This window comes from Natator depressus, chromosome 14 (genome assembly GCF_965152275.1).
Source record: "Natator depressus isolate rNatDep1 chromosome 14, rNatDep2.hap1, whole genome shotgun sequence".
Taxonomy (NCBI): Eukaryota; Metazoa; Chordata; order Testudines; family Cheloniidae; genus Natator; species Natator depressus.
The window spans coordinates 29,094,308-29,107,341 of NC_134247.1; the positions used below are offsets into that span (position 1 = coordinate 29,094,308).

General features: G+C 49.9%; 1 pseudogene; it reads left to right on the forward strand.

Moving 5' to 3' along the window:
* Positions 1-286: 286 nt before the first annotated feature.
* On the forward strand, positions 287-12,295 carry LOC141998839 (zinc finger protein RFP-like; annotated as a pseudogene).
* Positions 12,296-13,034: the final 739 nt, after the last annotated feature.

The following is a 13,034-nucleotide window of genomic DNA, read 5'->3' on the forward strand; positions in this document are numbered from 1 at the left end:
ATCCCGGCAGTCACCTCCCCCGGCCACTGGGTCATGCAGCTCTCAGCCTAGGGATAGTTGGGTAGATTGTAACAGTGGTAGCATCACAACCACACCCTGCCCCAAAAGGGGGTTTCCATACACGACACCTCCTTTCCCAGGCTCCTAATGCAGACAGAAAGTCTGGTCCGGTGGTTTAACTCTTCACTTGGAAGACCCAGGTTCAATTCCCTGCTCTGTAACAGTCTTCCTGCACGGCTTCAGGCAGTCACTTCTCTGCTCTGTGCCGGGTGTTCCTCTCTTTGAAATGGGGTCACAGCACTTCCCCACCTCACAGCAGTCTTGTGAGGCTAAACATATGGTACAGGGATGGGAGGCAGAGAAGGACCTTCAATAGTCAGAAATAGAGCCATTTCTTTTCCACATCAAATCACCCTGGGGTTGTCACAAATTCTCATGATTTCAACTCGAGTCTTTCAGTACCCGGTGCGATTCCTAAATCCCCAGCTCCTAGAATCCTATGATACCATGAGAATCTCAGCTCCCGTTTGAATAAAATGGGAAGCTTCTTGGTCACATGGCAGAGTAGAAAAGGTCAAGAATGTGACCAGAGTGAAACCTCGTCACTCAGAAACAAAAGGAACAGTTTGTTTTCTGGCCTGAGTTCTCCAGCTAAGGTCTAAGAACCTAAATATGAAAACAAACATTCTCCTTTATCTTTTTTGATAAAGAGTAAGATCTTTTCCCCTGCTTCTGCAGGCTCAACATCACGGATGCCCCTGTCAAGTCCCACACAAGCTAAAGGACTGATTGCAGGACCAAAGCCCTAGTGGCACATTTTTCACTAAAGCCTCCAGGGCTGAAATTCACAATGGGCTCATTCCTGCTTAGCCAACAGCACGAGTCAGTTCCAGGAAGGGAAACACGCAGTTGTTGCTGCAGGTGAGGCATAGTGTGAACTCAGGAAATTGAAACATAAGTTACCGTTACGCTGCCCAGAGGGAGCCATGGCTGCAGAGAACCCCGTGGAAAGTCTCCAGGAGGAAGCAACATGTCCCGTCTGTCTGGAGTATTTCAGAGAACCTGTCACTCTGGAGTGTGGGCACAATTTCTGCCGAGCCTGCATCGCCCAGTGCTGGGTGGGATCCGATACAGCCGCCTCCTGCCCTCAGTGCAGAGAAACTGTGCAACAGAGAAACCTCAGGCCCAACAGGCAGCTGGCAAATGTCGTAGAAATCGCCAAACGGCTGAGTTTACAGGCAGCGAAAGGAGCAAGAGGGGACGGGGTGTGTGGGGAACACCAGGAGGCTCTGAAACTGTTCTGTGAAGAGGATCAAACCCCCATCTGTGTGATCTGCAGAGAGTCCCGGGCTCACTGCGCTCACACAGTGGTTCCCATACAGGAAGCTGCCCAGGAGTACAAGGTACCGAGTTGCTGTCCAGTCTAATGGGTAATAACTTAGGCTTTTAATTACAGATTACTGGCATCACAAGTTGCCCGAAACAGGTGTAACTGTGTTATTCAGCTGTGTGTAGCCTTCACTGCATGAAAGAGGCTGTACAAATTAATGAGACTCCAGCCTGATGAGAAAGGCAACAGAGGAGGATTTTAAATTTGTCTGATGTGGGAAAGTTTTCTTTAAGCAGCTGAATCTTTTCAAACCCGGCTCCCACCAGTGAACTAAGGGAACTTTCTGTAGCCTGGAAGCTGTTAAATGATCAGTGAGGTTTGACTCACAAGAGCTGCCGGTCGGTCTATGTGACAGTGCTGCATTCAGGCTGGAGAAGCGGGAGTTACAAGCTGTGGCTGTTATTACTGATTTATCACAGAGTTTATTATTGTTATTTGCATCCCATCAGCCCCTACAGACCCCAGATGAGCGCTGACCTCGATTGTGCGAGTCCCTGCACAAACCCCAGTGCGGGACAATCCCTGCCCTGAGCCATTTACAGTCTAGCTGGACAAGAGAAACAAAGGGTGGGAGGGGAAACCGAGGCAGAGAGAGAGGAAGTGCCTTGTCCAAGATCACTCAGTGGGTCAGTGGCAGAGCTGGGTATAAATCCCGCTTTTCCAAGGCCCAGTCCAGCGCCCTAACCACTAGGCTACAGTGCCCCCCTCAGCAGCACTGAGCAGTGATGAAGTGTGCCCATTAGCAGGGAAAGACTCCTTGATAAAGGCCCCAGGCCCAGCAGCGAGAGGAGGTTTCTCACTGGGATTCTGAACTTCCATGTTGCTCCATGAGGGGTTAAACTCAGATGCTGCCAGCCTGCACTAAAGCAGATCACTGGGCTAAACACCGTGTGGACCCTGAGCACTTTCAGTCCACACACAAAAGGGCTCCAAACAGCTCAGGTCCATGCCAGGTACCATTGGGATTACACTGGGTTGCAGCAAAACTAACCGCAGGCTGGAGCTGACCGGTGTCAGTCTGACCTGTTCTGTTGTGTATGTGGGCAAGGACTAGCCAGAGTGGTTCTGTTAGTCCCATGCTGCAGCTTATGCAAATCTCTCAGAATCCACCGCTTCCGGGACCTTTGCTGGGGACGGTGGGGTCGCTACCCAGAGGCCATTGTCAGGGAAAGGGGCTAGGACAGCACTAGAGCAAACCCCAGCTGTTCCTAACACAAATCAACACATCTAATGGGGTTTGCCCTAGGCCTTAGATGAGTGCTGTCCAACCAGTCCAATCCCCAGGCTTCAGGGCTGAAAGCCAATGGAGTTGGGTTCCTTTGAGCATCCCAGCTTATATGGCTGCCCCGAAGGCTTCTGGGATTGATATCACTGTTTCTTAAATCTGCTCAAAAACAGCTTTATAGATTTACCACCATGTGACACCAGTTTCCTGCCGGTCTAAATCGATGGCAAAAGTGGACATAACTCAACTCTGAATATAAAACACTCCCACTTTCCACAAATAAAGTTTCATTTCCTTGGTGTTGCTGATGTTCTACATCTAGAAGAACCCACTGTTGTACACAGTGTTGTTGTAACCATGTTGGTCCCGGGATATTAGAAAGACAAGGTAGGTGAAGTAATATCCGCTCATGGCCAGCTTCTGTGGGTGAATGACAAGCCTTCGAGCTTGCACAGAGCTCAGGTCTAGGAAAGAGTATGTTCCCCAGAGCTGAGCTCTGTGTAAGCTTGAAGGCTTGCCTCTCTCACCAACAGGAGTGGGGCCAATAGAAGATGTTACCTTCCCCACCTAGTCTAGCTAGGAAGACTGACATATCTTGCGTTTTAGGTGGAAAAACGGCCCCTACAAATGGACAGTCAGCCTCAAAATGAACCCACCAAATCATTTCTGTTTGTCAGGACAAAATCCAGGCCCATTTGCAGACTCTGAGGGAAGAGAGAGAAAAGCTGCTGGGATTTAAAGAGGCTGGAGAGAAGAGAGGCCAGGAGTATCTGGTAGGTGCCAGTTATTCTTCACCTGCCGGGACACGGAGATGGGAGGGTTGTTTGTTGGTCGATTTCTCTGTGGCCTTGGTGAATGTGGTCTTGTGTGTGTTTCTCCATGATCATGGGATACTCTAAGTGTGTGTGTGTTTGTGTGTGTGTGTGTACACAAGTGTGTGTATCACAAATGTTCTCTCCCCGGAGAAAGACAATAGCATCTTCTGCAGCATCTAAGATGTGTTTTAATTAATGAGGTAATTACTGTTCCTTGTGACGTTTACAAAACTTCTCCCACGCTGCACTCCAGCCGGAGGCCCAATGTCTACACAGCTGTTGTTGGTGCGGTAGCGTGAGCTGCAAGAGCCTGAGTGTTGCCCTGGGCTTGGAGGCTGGCTGCTGTGTAGATGTACCCTCTGAGGCCATCGGACACAGTGTCCAAACCACATCAGATATGGAGACATCCCTTTAAGAGACATTGGGGCCAAATGGGAAGCTGTAAGAAAATCCTCTTCCGTGTGATGAGAATGTAGAGTCCAGTGCCACGATGTGAAAGATTTTGAACACCCGATTTTGAACCCCAGTCCACAGGTCCCAGATGGTCACCACAACCCGACCGCTCTCCAGAGCCATCAGGGGAGGGGCTAGTGGAACTCTGGCCCACCAGAAGATCTGCCTACGAAGCTCCTGATTGGAGCAGACGTTTGGATGCATGAATTACGTCAGCAGGAGTCATGGAAAGTTGTCCAAACAACTGACTGAACTCCTGATCTGCTGCTGGACTGGCCCCTGACTCTGGCTTGGCCCTGGCATTGTTCCTGACTCAGGTCTGACCTGCAGTACTGCTATCTGACTCCAGCTTGACCCTTCGCGAGAGTGCCTGACTGTGACTCCAGACACTGATTCTGGCTCAGACTTTGGCATGACTCCGGTCTTGACTCCATCCTCAGCCCTTGGTGAGATCCTGACTTTGACTCAGGTCTGACTTTGGCTGTAGTTCCTGACTTCCAACTGCAGCTCTGAGCAATAGGCCTGATGGCTCATGTCCTGGTCCCTACACCGATGTCTTAGTGATTGTAAAGAAACTCTCTCTTGTAAGACTGTATGAAAGGCCCTCAGGCTTCATCCATGTTCCTGACCAGCCCTTTCCTTATTTATTCTAGAAACAGACAGAAACAAAGAGGCAGAAGATTGTGTCTGAATTTCAGAAACTGCGGTGGTTCCTGGAGGAATAAGAACGACTCCTGCTGGCCCAGCTGGACAGGCTGGATGAGGAGATTGTGAAGATACAGAATGAAAATGTCAGTAAGCTTTCCAAGCAGATTTCCCATCTCAGTGATCTGATCAGTGAGATGGAGGGGAAGGGTCAGAAGCCAGCGAGTGAATTCCTGCAGGTGAGACTGAATGAGAAACATCCCAGATCCCCACACAGGGGAGGGAGGGCTCCTGAATCATAAGCGATGGGGTCCAGCAGTCAGAGATCTCGGTGTAACTTGGTGTGTGCATTCCTGATGTGTGAATGACTATTGTTCTTTACAGAGTTACAGACACAGAGATATTAGAGATGGAAAAGCCCGATTAGCTCAGCTAATTCATGGCTCTGGGTCAGGGCAGGGGCTCTTTTCCCCGTACTTGCTAAATCCCTTCCCTAGGATCCCCTGTGTGTGTCAGATGGGACTGAGATTCTTTTCTCTCTCTCCTCTAGGATGTCAGAAGCATCTTGAGCAGGCACGTGGCTCTCCCTCACTCCCCCTCACACTTCACAATACTGAGAATAACCAGCTCTAAGCTCTGAGCCACATCTCCACAGGGCTCTGCAGCCAAATGTGTGAGGAAAGGTCATATTTTGAATACAAATCTCTCTGACCAACTTCATCCTCAGGTTCTCACCCTTTTATAGAAGACTCGGGAGTTCTCCATTCAGTGGGAAAGTCTGACCTCAAGTATTTCTTAGCGATGTCACATCCCTGGGGGACTGGCCGCCTCAGGATTGTGGGGATGGAATATGGGCCTGTCACTGCTGGGGCACTGGTCACCATTCAGCCCAGGGCAGTAGTGGTCATGAGACTTTCCCTCCTGATATCTGTATGGAATGAGCTGGGAAAGGGGGACTTGGTGTCTCAGTGTAGTTCCTAGTGGACAGATTTCTACAGCGCTTTGCATGGCAACCTCCTGTCCCTCAGAGCATGGAGGCCAAGGAGTGAATTGGCCATAGAGACTCAATTCCCTTCTTATCTCCAGAGCTGGTCTCTCCAGGCGAGAGCTGAAGAATATTAATGGCACCTTAAGTGGGAATGTTTCATGGCCATGGGCTGTGTTGCACCTGCTCCAAGGCTGGGAGATGTAGATGAATTGTAACTCCAGGCCCATTAGAGCAGCAACTCAATAGTCAGAACTTATGAGTCACTACATGAAATAAAACCATGTGACAATGTTTCTGTCTAGATGTGAGAAGGGGAAGTTCCAGCAGGCAGTGGAGATTTCTACTGAACTGGAAGTGAGACTCAGTGGTTTCTCCCAGAAAACTATTGCTGTAATGGAGACTTTGAGGAAGTTCAAAGGTACCGAGAAGGGATCTAGGAGGGGAAATTGGGATGAGCCTCTGAGACTGGGGGAGGAGAATGGCTCTGGCCAATTGGTTCATAATTAGATGATGGATCTATTTAATTGTTGGGTGAGAATGCCACACACTTTGGGTGCAAGACACTCAGGTTGATTAATTCATACCTTTATTTCTACGAAAAGCCTGCCTTGCAATGATAATTACTGTTAAAGTAAGAAATTACTCATAGACTTTAAGGCCAGAAGGGACCATCATGATCATCTAATCTGACCTCCTGCTCATTGCAGGCCACAGAACTTCGCCCACCCACTCCTACACTTGACCCCTAACCTTTGGCTGAGTTACTGAAGTCCTCAAATCATGGTTTAACAACTTCAAGATACAGAGAATGCACCATTTATTCTAGTTTAATATCTGCTAACGATCCATGCCCCACACCGCAGAGGAAGGTGAAAAACCCCCATGCTCTCTGCCAATCTGACATCAGGGAAAATTCCTTCCCGACCCCAAATATGGTGGTCAGTTGGACACTGAGCATTTTGGCAAGACCCAACAGCCAGACACACCCGGCAAAGAATTCTCTATAACTCAGAGCCCTCCCAATCTACTGCCCCATCACCAGCCCTTGGGATATTTGCTACTTGCCATCGCATATAGAAAGAAGTGTTGTCCAGTTCCCTTCTCCTGGGGCATAGGCGGGTCACAGGGGATTTCTCCTATGAAGCTCTGACTATCCCTTACAATATCTGACATATTATACACATCCAAATTACATATTTATTAGTTCTTTTCCAATCACCTTTGAGTGTTATTTAATATTCATATTTTATATAACTCACACAATTCTCATGAGCTTTTTTATTGGCAGGACTTTGCGCTCCAAGATATATTCATGTTAGTCTCTTTTCTCATTGGTTTATTACCGCTAATTATGCATAGCTCACTTTGACCCTTTCCTCCACATAGGGATTTTTGGACTTTGCTTACCGCTCCGGGCAGTACATTTTGGGTGTATGTTCTCCTTAAGCATATTGTGTGGTCCAAATTCCTCTTTGTCCCACATAGTAACTTAGGAACACATCACTTGATAAGAAGGTCACTTAAGGCAACAATTCCCTTATGTCAAGCAAACTGCTAATCAGGCCAAAGCCAAGTCAGTCAGTATAAATGCTGAGTAAACAGACCCAACAGCTCACAATTAGAACCAGGATTTTGCAAACTCTCAACATCCTGTTAGTGTCAAAGGGACCAAAGTGGATAAAGTTACTTTTATGCCAAAGTCTTTGCATGATCTGGGTCTAGGTTACGACAAAAGGCAGCAAGCAAACCAGCTGGAATCTGAAGGGTGGGAGGGGTTGATGAGGAGAAAGTAAATCTATTTTATGGATTATGTGTCTTGGGATGTTGTGAGGCTGCAAGGATGTTGGTTCCATTGCTGAGAGATACCTGAATGAGAGAGGAAAGAGAAGGTTTCAGATTAGTTTATATTAAATATGTGAGTGTGTCTCTGGGCCTCTCTGTCTGTTTCTCTGTCATGATGAAAACTGTCTAGGAGTTCAGAGTGGGGATGCTGTTATTAATATGAAAGCCTGAAATCTCGTCTCTTTTCTCCTTTCCACCACCAGACACTCTGCTGTCTGCACTGGAGACACCAAGAGGGGAACCCCTCGGAACACACGGACAGGGTGAGTTTGCAGGTAGAGATTGTCTTTAAATTATGAGAAAATTCCAGTGAAAACATCTTCATGGGATTGTAGCTAAAGTTACCAATCAAACCGACACCGCCCACGACACACACAGCCCCATAAATAAACACATTAAACAGGGAGGAGATCCCATGCTGAAGTCACACAAACACTTGTGACACTGACTTTGATGCTGCGTTCATGCCCAAACAGATGAATAGAAACAGTGGCACGGAGCAGCACCTGAAAAGAGCTCTTTGCCCTGAGGGCTGACACATCCCTCTGCTCTACCCTGGTGCAAGAGGTCTCCCCATCGCTCTTCTCCAACATCCTGCCTTTCCTCTGGGCAGGGCAGGGCTCTCCCATTGGAGCTGCTCACTGCTTCCTGGATTGGGGAGATGCTCTCCCTCCGAGGCTGTCAGCTCCTCCCTTCTCTCTGGGCTGGGGATGGGGCTCCCCCACCCAATGCCACCTCCTACTCACTGGTGTTAAGTGGCTCTTCCCCAATGCTGCACCTTCCTCTCTGTTCCCTGGCCTGGGAGTGGAGGCTGCATTAGGGGTTTATAGTTTCCCTCTGCTGTGGGGTTTATAGCTGGCCTGGTACCTGCCTCCTCTGCTCCTTTCTCGCTAAAACCTTCTTGACACCTTCCTGGCTGTGTCTCTGATGCTGGGAGTGGAGCAGCCCCAGCAGGGGACCCCTGCAAGGAAATGAGAAACCAATAAAGTGGCTCCTATTAAACAGGCTGAAGAACTGCAGTGACATCTCTGCTCAGTCTCAGGTGCACAGGACAGAGGCAGCTCTCTGGGATCCAGGCCTGTCCCAACCAGAACGGGGCTGCTGGGGAGTGTGAGAAATGGCTCCAGCCTCCCCCAGGGCTCAGCTCTGCCCCTAACACTCTGATTCTCTTTCCCCAGTGAATGTGACTCTGGATCCGGACACGGCTCACCCCATCCTCATCCTGTCTGAGGATGGGAAAAGTGTGAGATGGGGAGACACATGCCAGCATCTGCCCAAAAACCCTGGAAGATTTGACTCTGATCCCTGTGTCCTGGGCTGTGAGGGATTCACCTCAGGGAGACATTGCTGGGAGGTGGAAGTGGGGGATGGGTGATTCTGGGCTGTGGGGGTGGCCAGAGAATCTGTGAGGAGGAAGGGAGGGATCAGCTGTAGCCCTGAGGAGGGTATCTGGGCTATGAAGCGGTGGTGGGGTCAGTTCCGGGCTCTCACCTCCCCTGTGACCCCCCTGCCCCTGAGCCGGGTCCCCAGCAGGATCCGGGTTTGTCTGGACTGTGACCGAGGGCAGGCGATATTTATCGATGCTGGTGATGGGGCCCCAATCTTCACTTTCCCCCCAGCCTCATTCAATAGGGAGAGAATCCGACCCTGGCTACAGGTCTGGGACCCAGACACCCGGCTCAGACTGTTCCTGAGATGGGGTGGGCAGGGCCGGCTTGACTTTTTGTGCCGGCACCAAACCTATTTGTGGGGCCCCCTGGGGAATGAAGGGGCCAGGGGCAAGAGCACAAGCGTGCAGGGTGGATTTGATTTAAATCACTACTCAGGAAGACTCAATTTAATCATGGTTTCTACATAAAAGTACATTCTTGTTGGTTGTTACAACCTTAATACATATTCTTCACAACTCAGAGATAGATGCAGGTTTCATTTTTAGAAGGCACGCACTATACATTTGTAAACAGCGATTTATTTTGAAAACTTTTCAGGTGAGTTTTACAGCTATCTCAGACAATGAATGATTGTTTGGTTATTTCATTTTCCAAAGGTAATTGAAGCAGATATTTGTGAAGTCCCTGGGAGGTGAACTATCTCCCATTCAACAGGTTAATCATTAATATTTGGAGGATTTTCTTGCACGGCTGTATTAGGAGGAGGACATCACCAGACAGACATTTAAATTATTTTATTTAACTAAAAGAACAACATTAAGTATTCTGGATTTTTTTCTTCAACAGAAAACATATAATATTTTAACAAAAAAGCATATATCCCTCATTTCTCACATTTATCTCCAGCCTTCTTGTCCTGGTCCAGACCTATTCCGCCCCCAACAATCGTCTATTCATTGAACTTTTTTAAACTTTTCACTTTTAGAGAGTGGTAAGGGATTGACTCTGTGTACACAAATTTGCAGAGGGACAATAGAGTTGAGGTCTGTTATTTCTCACCTCTCTATACTATTTATTTATTTTAAAACATTTTTGCTGTTAACAAGCATGTTACCTCTGGAGACACAAATCCACACTTTGAGAACTGCAAAACTAAGCATCTCTGATGATATCTTCTAGACTGAGCACTGAGTCCCATTGGTAGATAGAAAGATTAACCTAAATAATCTATAGAGAAGCCTGTGGAACCCCATACGTTTGGGTCCCTAATCCTTGAACTATTAGAACTCATTTACAAAACTTTTCTTAAACATTACATGAATAATGTACTCATACGATAGAATTAGAATTTATAATCCCTATTCCATGATGAGATACATTATGGCTCAAAGATATCTTAATTAAAACTATCTTTAGATAGGTTTTTTTTTTTCCTCAAAAAGCATTTTATCAAAAAAATCCGATTTAAATAAAAAAATCAATCATTGATTTTTATCCACCCTGAGAGCAGGGCATGGGGGGCGGGGAGGATTGGTCCCCAGCTGGAGCGAGGCAGGGGCCAGGGGCAAGATGAGCACAGTGGGTCATGGGGGGAGGATTAGTCCCTGCTGACTGGAGCAAGGCAGAGGCTGGAGGCAAAAGCACAGCGGGGTGGGAGCTAGGGTTGGTCCCTGGAGCAAGGGAGGGGCTGGGAGTAAACTGCAAGCACAGCAGGGCTGGGGAGGAGGTAAACAGGATCCCACCCCACCACCCCTGCCCACATAGAGCGGGTACCTACCTTCTCCCTGATTCTAGCCCATTCTCTTTGTCTCTCTCTGCACTGAGCTGCCCCTCCTCCAGTGTGACAAAGTGGGAAAGTTCTTAATGTTTTCTCTGAATACTGTGTGGGTGCCTCAGTTTCCCCTATGCATTTCTTAAGTATCTAGGTGGTGGGATAAGGGTGTGTGATTGTTGCAGAGCCCTAGGCAGGTGTGATGCTGTCTGCACAGAGAATGGCTGACACCCTGTCTCTTGGCAACTGATGGCCTGGGCCCCTCCCCTGCAAGGTGCCAACTGAAGGTGTTAGAGAACTAAGAGATCAGGTGGCTAATGTGGTTACTCCTATAACCGGACTCCTAGTTTCCAGTCAGCACTGCTAACCGGACACTCAGTCAACCGGGGGTGGGGGTGGGGAAGCAAGTGGTGGGTGGGCTAGGGAGTGGAGAGGCGCTAGTGGGCAGGGCCATGTCTGCTGTAGTGCCCAGGTAGGTTGAAGACTGTGGGGATCAGCTGACACAGTATCCCCAGCCCAGGTGGCGTGACAGCCAGTGGTGGATTTAGAGTTAGTGGGGCCCCCCGGCCTTGTGCTCAGCTTCATTTTGGGGGCTCCTCCTTGGGACCCTGCCAAGAAAAAGAACATTCTCTCTTATCTCCCCCCTGCCCCTGTTTTACATTCTTTCTTCATCCTCCTACTAAAAGTAATAGCAAGTCAATGAAAATAAAGTGGGGTACCTTGATTGTTTTTGTAGGCTAACTTATTTTTCCACAGACCACTTGAAAATCGCTGCGGGCCTCGGCGGACCACTTATGATCTTTACAAATATTGTTTGTACCGTTAGCTAACTAGTGTAAAGCGCTTTGGATAAGAGCCCTTTATAAAAAAAAAATGTAAAAAAAATTGGGGTGTGGGGTCTGGCCAGGACTTAGGGTGCAGAAGGGGGATCAGAGCGCAGGGTGCAGGATCTGGGATGGAATTAGGGTGCAGGAGCAGGCTGGGGATTGGGGTGCAGGGTCCGGCCAGGAACTAGAATGAGGGAGGTGGCTCAGGCTTGGGGTGTGGAGCGCTTACCTGGGGCAGCTCCCATTAGGTGTGAGGGGTGCAGGTGGGAATGTCGGGGAGCGGGGGAGTGCAGGAGCTCCTGTTTGGTGCGAGGTGTGGGGATGGGGATGTGTGTGCAGGAGTCAGGGCATGGGGTGTGGGAGGGCTGGGTATGTGGGGGGGGTGCAGGAGTCAGGGCTGAGGTGCAGGGTCTGGGAGGGGGTTAGGGTGCAGGAGCGGGCTGGGGTTGGGGTGCAGGGTCTGGCCAGGAGTTAGGGTGAGGGAGGGGGCTCAGGTTGGGGCAGGAGGTTGGGGTGTGGAGCGCTTACCTGGGGCAGCTCTTGTTTGGTGTGAGGGGTGCAGATGGGAATGTCGGGGGAGCGTGCAGGAGCTCCTGTTTGGTGCTCAGGGTGGGGGTGGGGATGTGGGGGGGTGCAGGAGTCAGGGATGGGGTCGTGGGGGGGGTGCAGGAGTCAGGGCAGGGGGCTGGGGGTGTGGGCTGGGGTCATTGGGGTGCTCCCAGCCCCCTGCCCTGAGCGGCTCACAGCAGGGGGCTGGAGGGGGTACTCCCTGATTCCACCCCCTTTGCTATGGCCCCGCCCACACCTCATCTCTGGCTCCTCCCCCAAGGGGGGAGCTTGGCTGCCAGCGGCACGTGGCCTGCAGCAGAAGCCCCAGAGGCGGGCGGAGGCGGAGAAGAGCGGGTCGGGCCAGGGCCCCTTTGGAGCGTGGGCCTGGAGCCATGGTAAACCTGGTACTGGGGGAGGGGGTGAAGATACCACTGCGAACCCTGAGATCAGCCTCTCTACTCTCAGACAGCGCCGTCTCTGTGACCCTGGAGATGGCTTTGGGTCTCAGCCTGTGCACTGTCAATCCACAGAGAGCATTCATTGAGCAAGGTAGAGAAGCTGATCTCATTGTCCCCCCCCAGGCATTGTGCAGCCTGTTCGCCACTGTCCTCTATGATCCAGGAGGACTCCGGGGATCCTGGGTCAGACGGTGTCACTGAGACATGGGGAGAACAGCCCACTGGGAGTGGAAAAATAGGGTTCTCTAGCCACAGTCCTCCTAGCCCCTCTGACCTGGAGCACTCCCATCTACCCAGCCTTCTGGCTTATCTCTATGACCCGGGAAGACTCCTGTCTACCCAACCTTTGAGCTCTATGACCTCTGCAAGCCCCGCTCCCTCCCTTCTTGCAGCCCCAGAGATGGGAGGGGGAGGTGTGAAGAACCCCTGGAGCTGCAGGAGGAGCAGATTTCAGAGTGGTATCCATGTTAGTCTGTATCAGCAAAAAAACCGAGGAGTCCTTGTGGCACCTTAGTGACTAACAAATTTATCTGGGCATAAGCTTCCATTGGGTTATGACCCACTTCATCAGATGCATGGATTCAAAAATACAGTAGGCAGGTATAAATAGACAGCACATGAAAGGATGGGAGTTTCCTTACCAAGTGGGGGGGGGGGTCAGTGCTAACGAGGCCAATTCA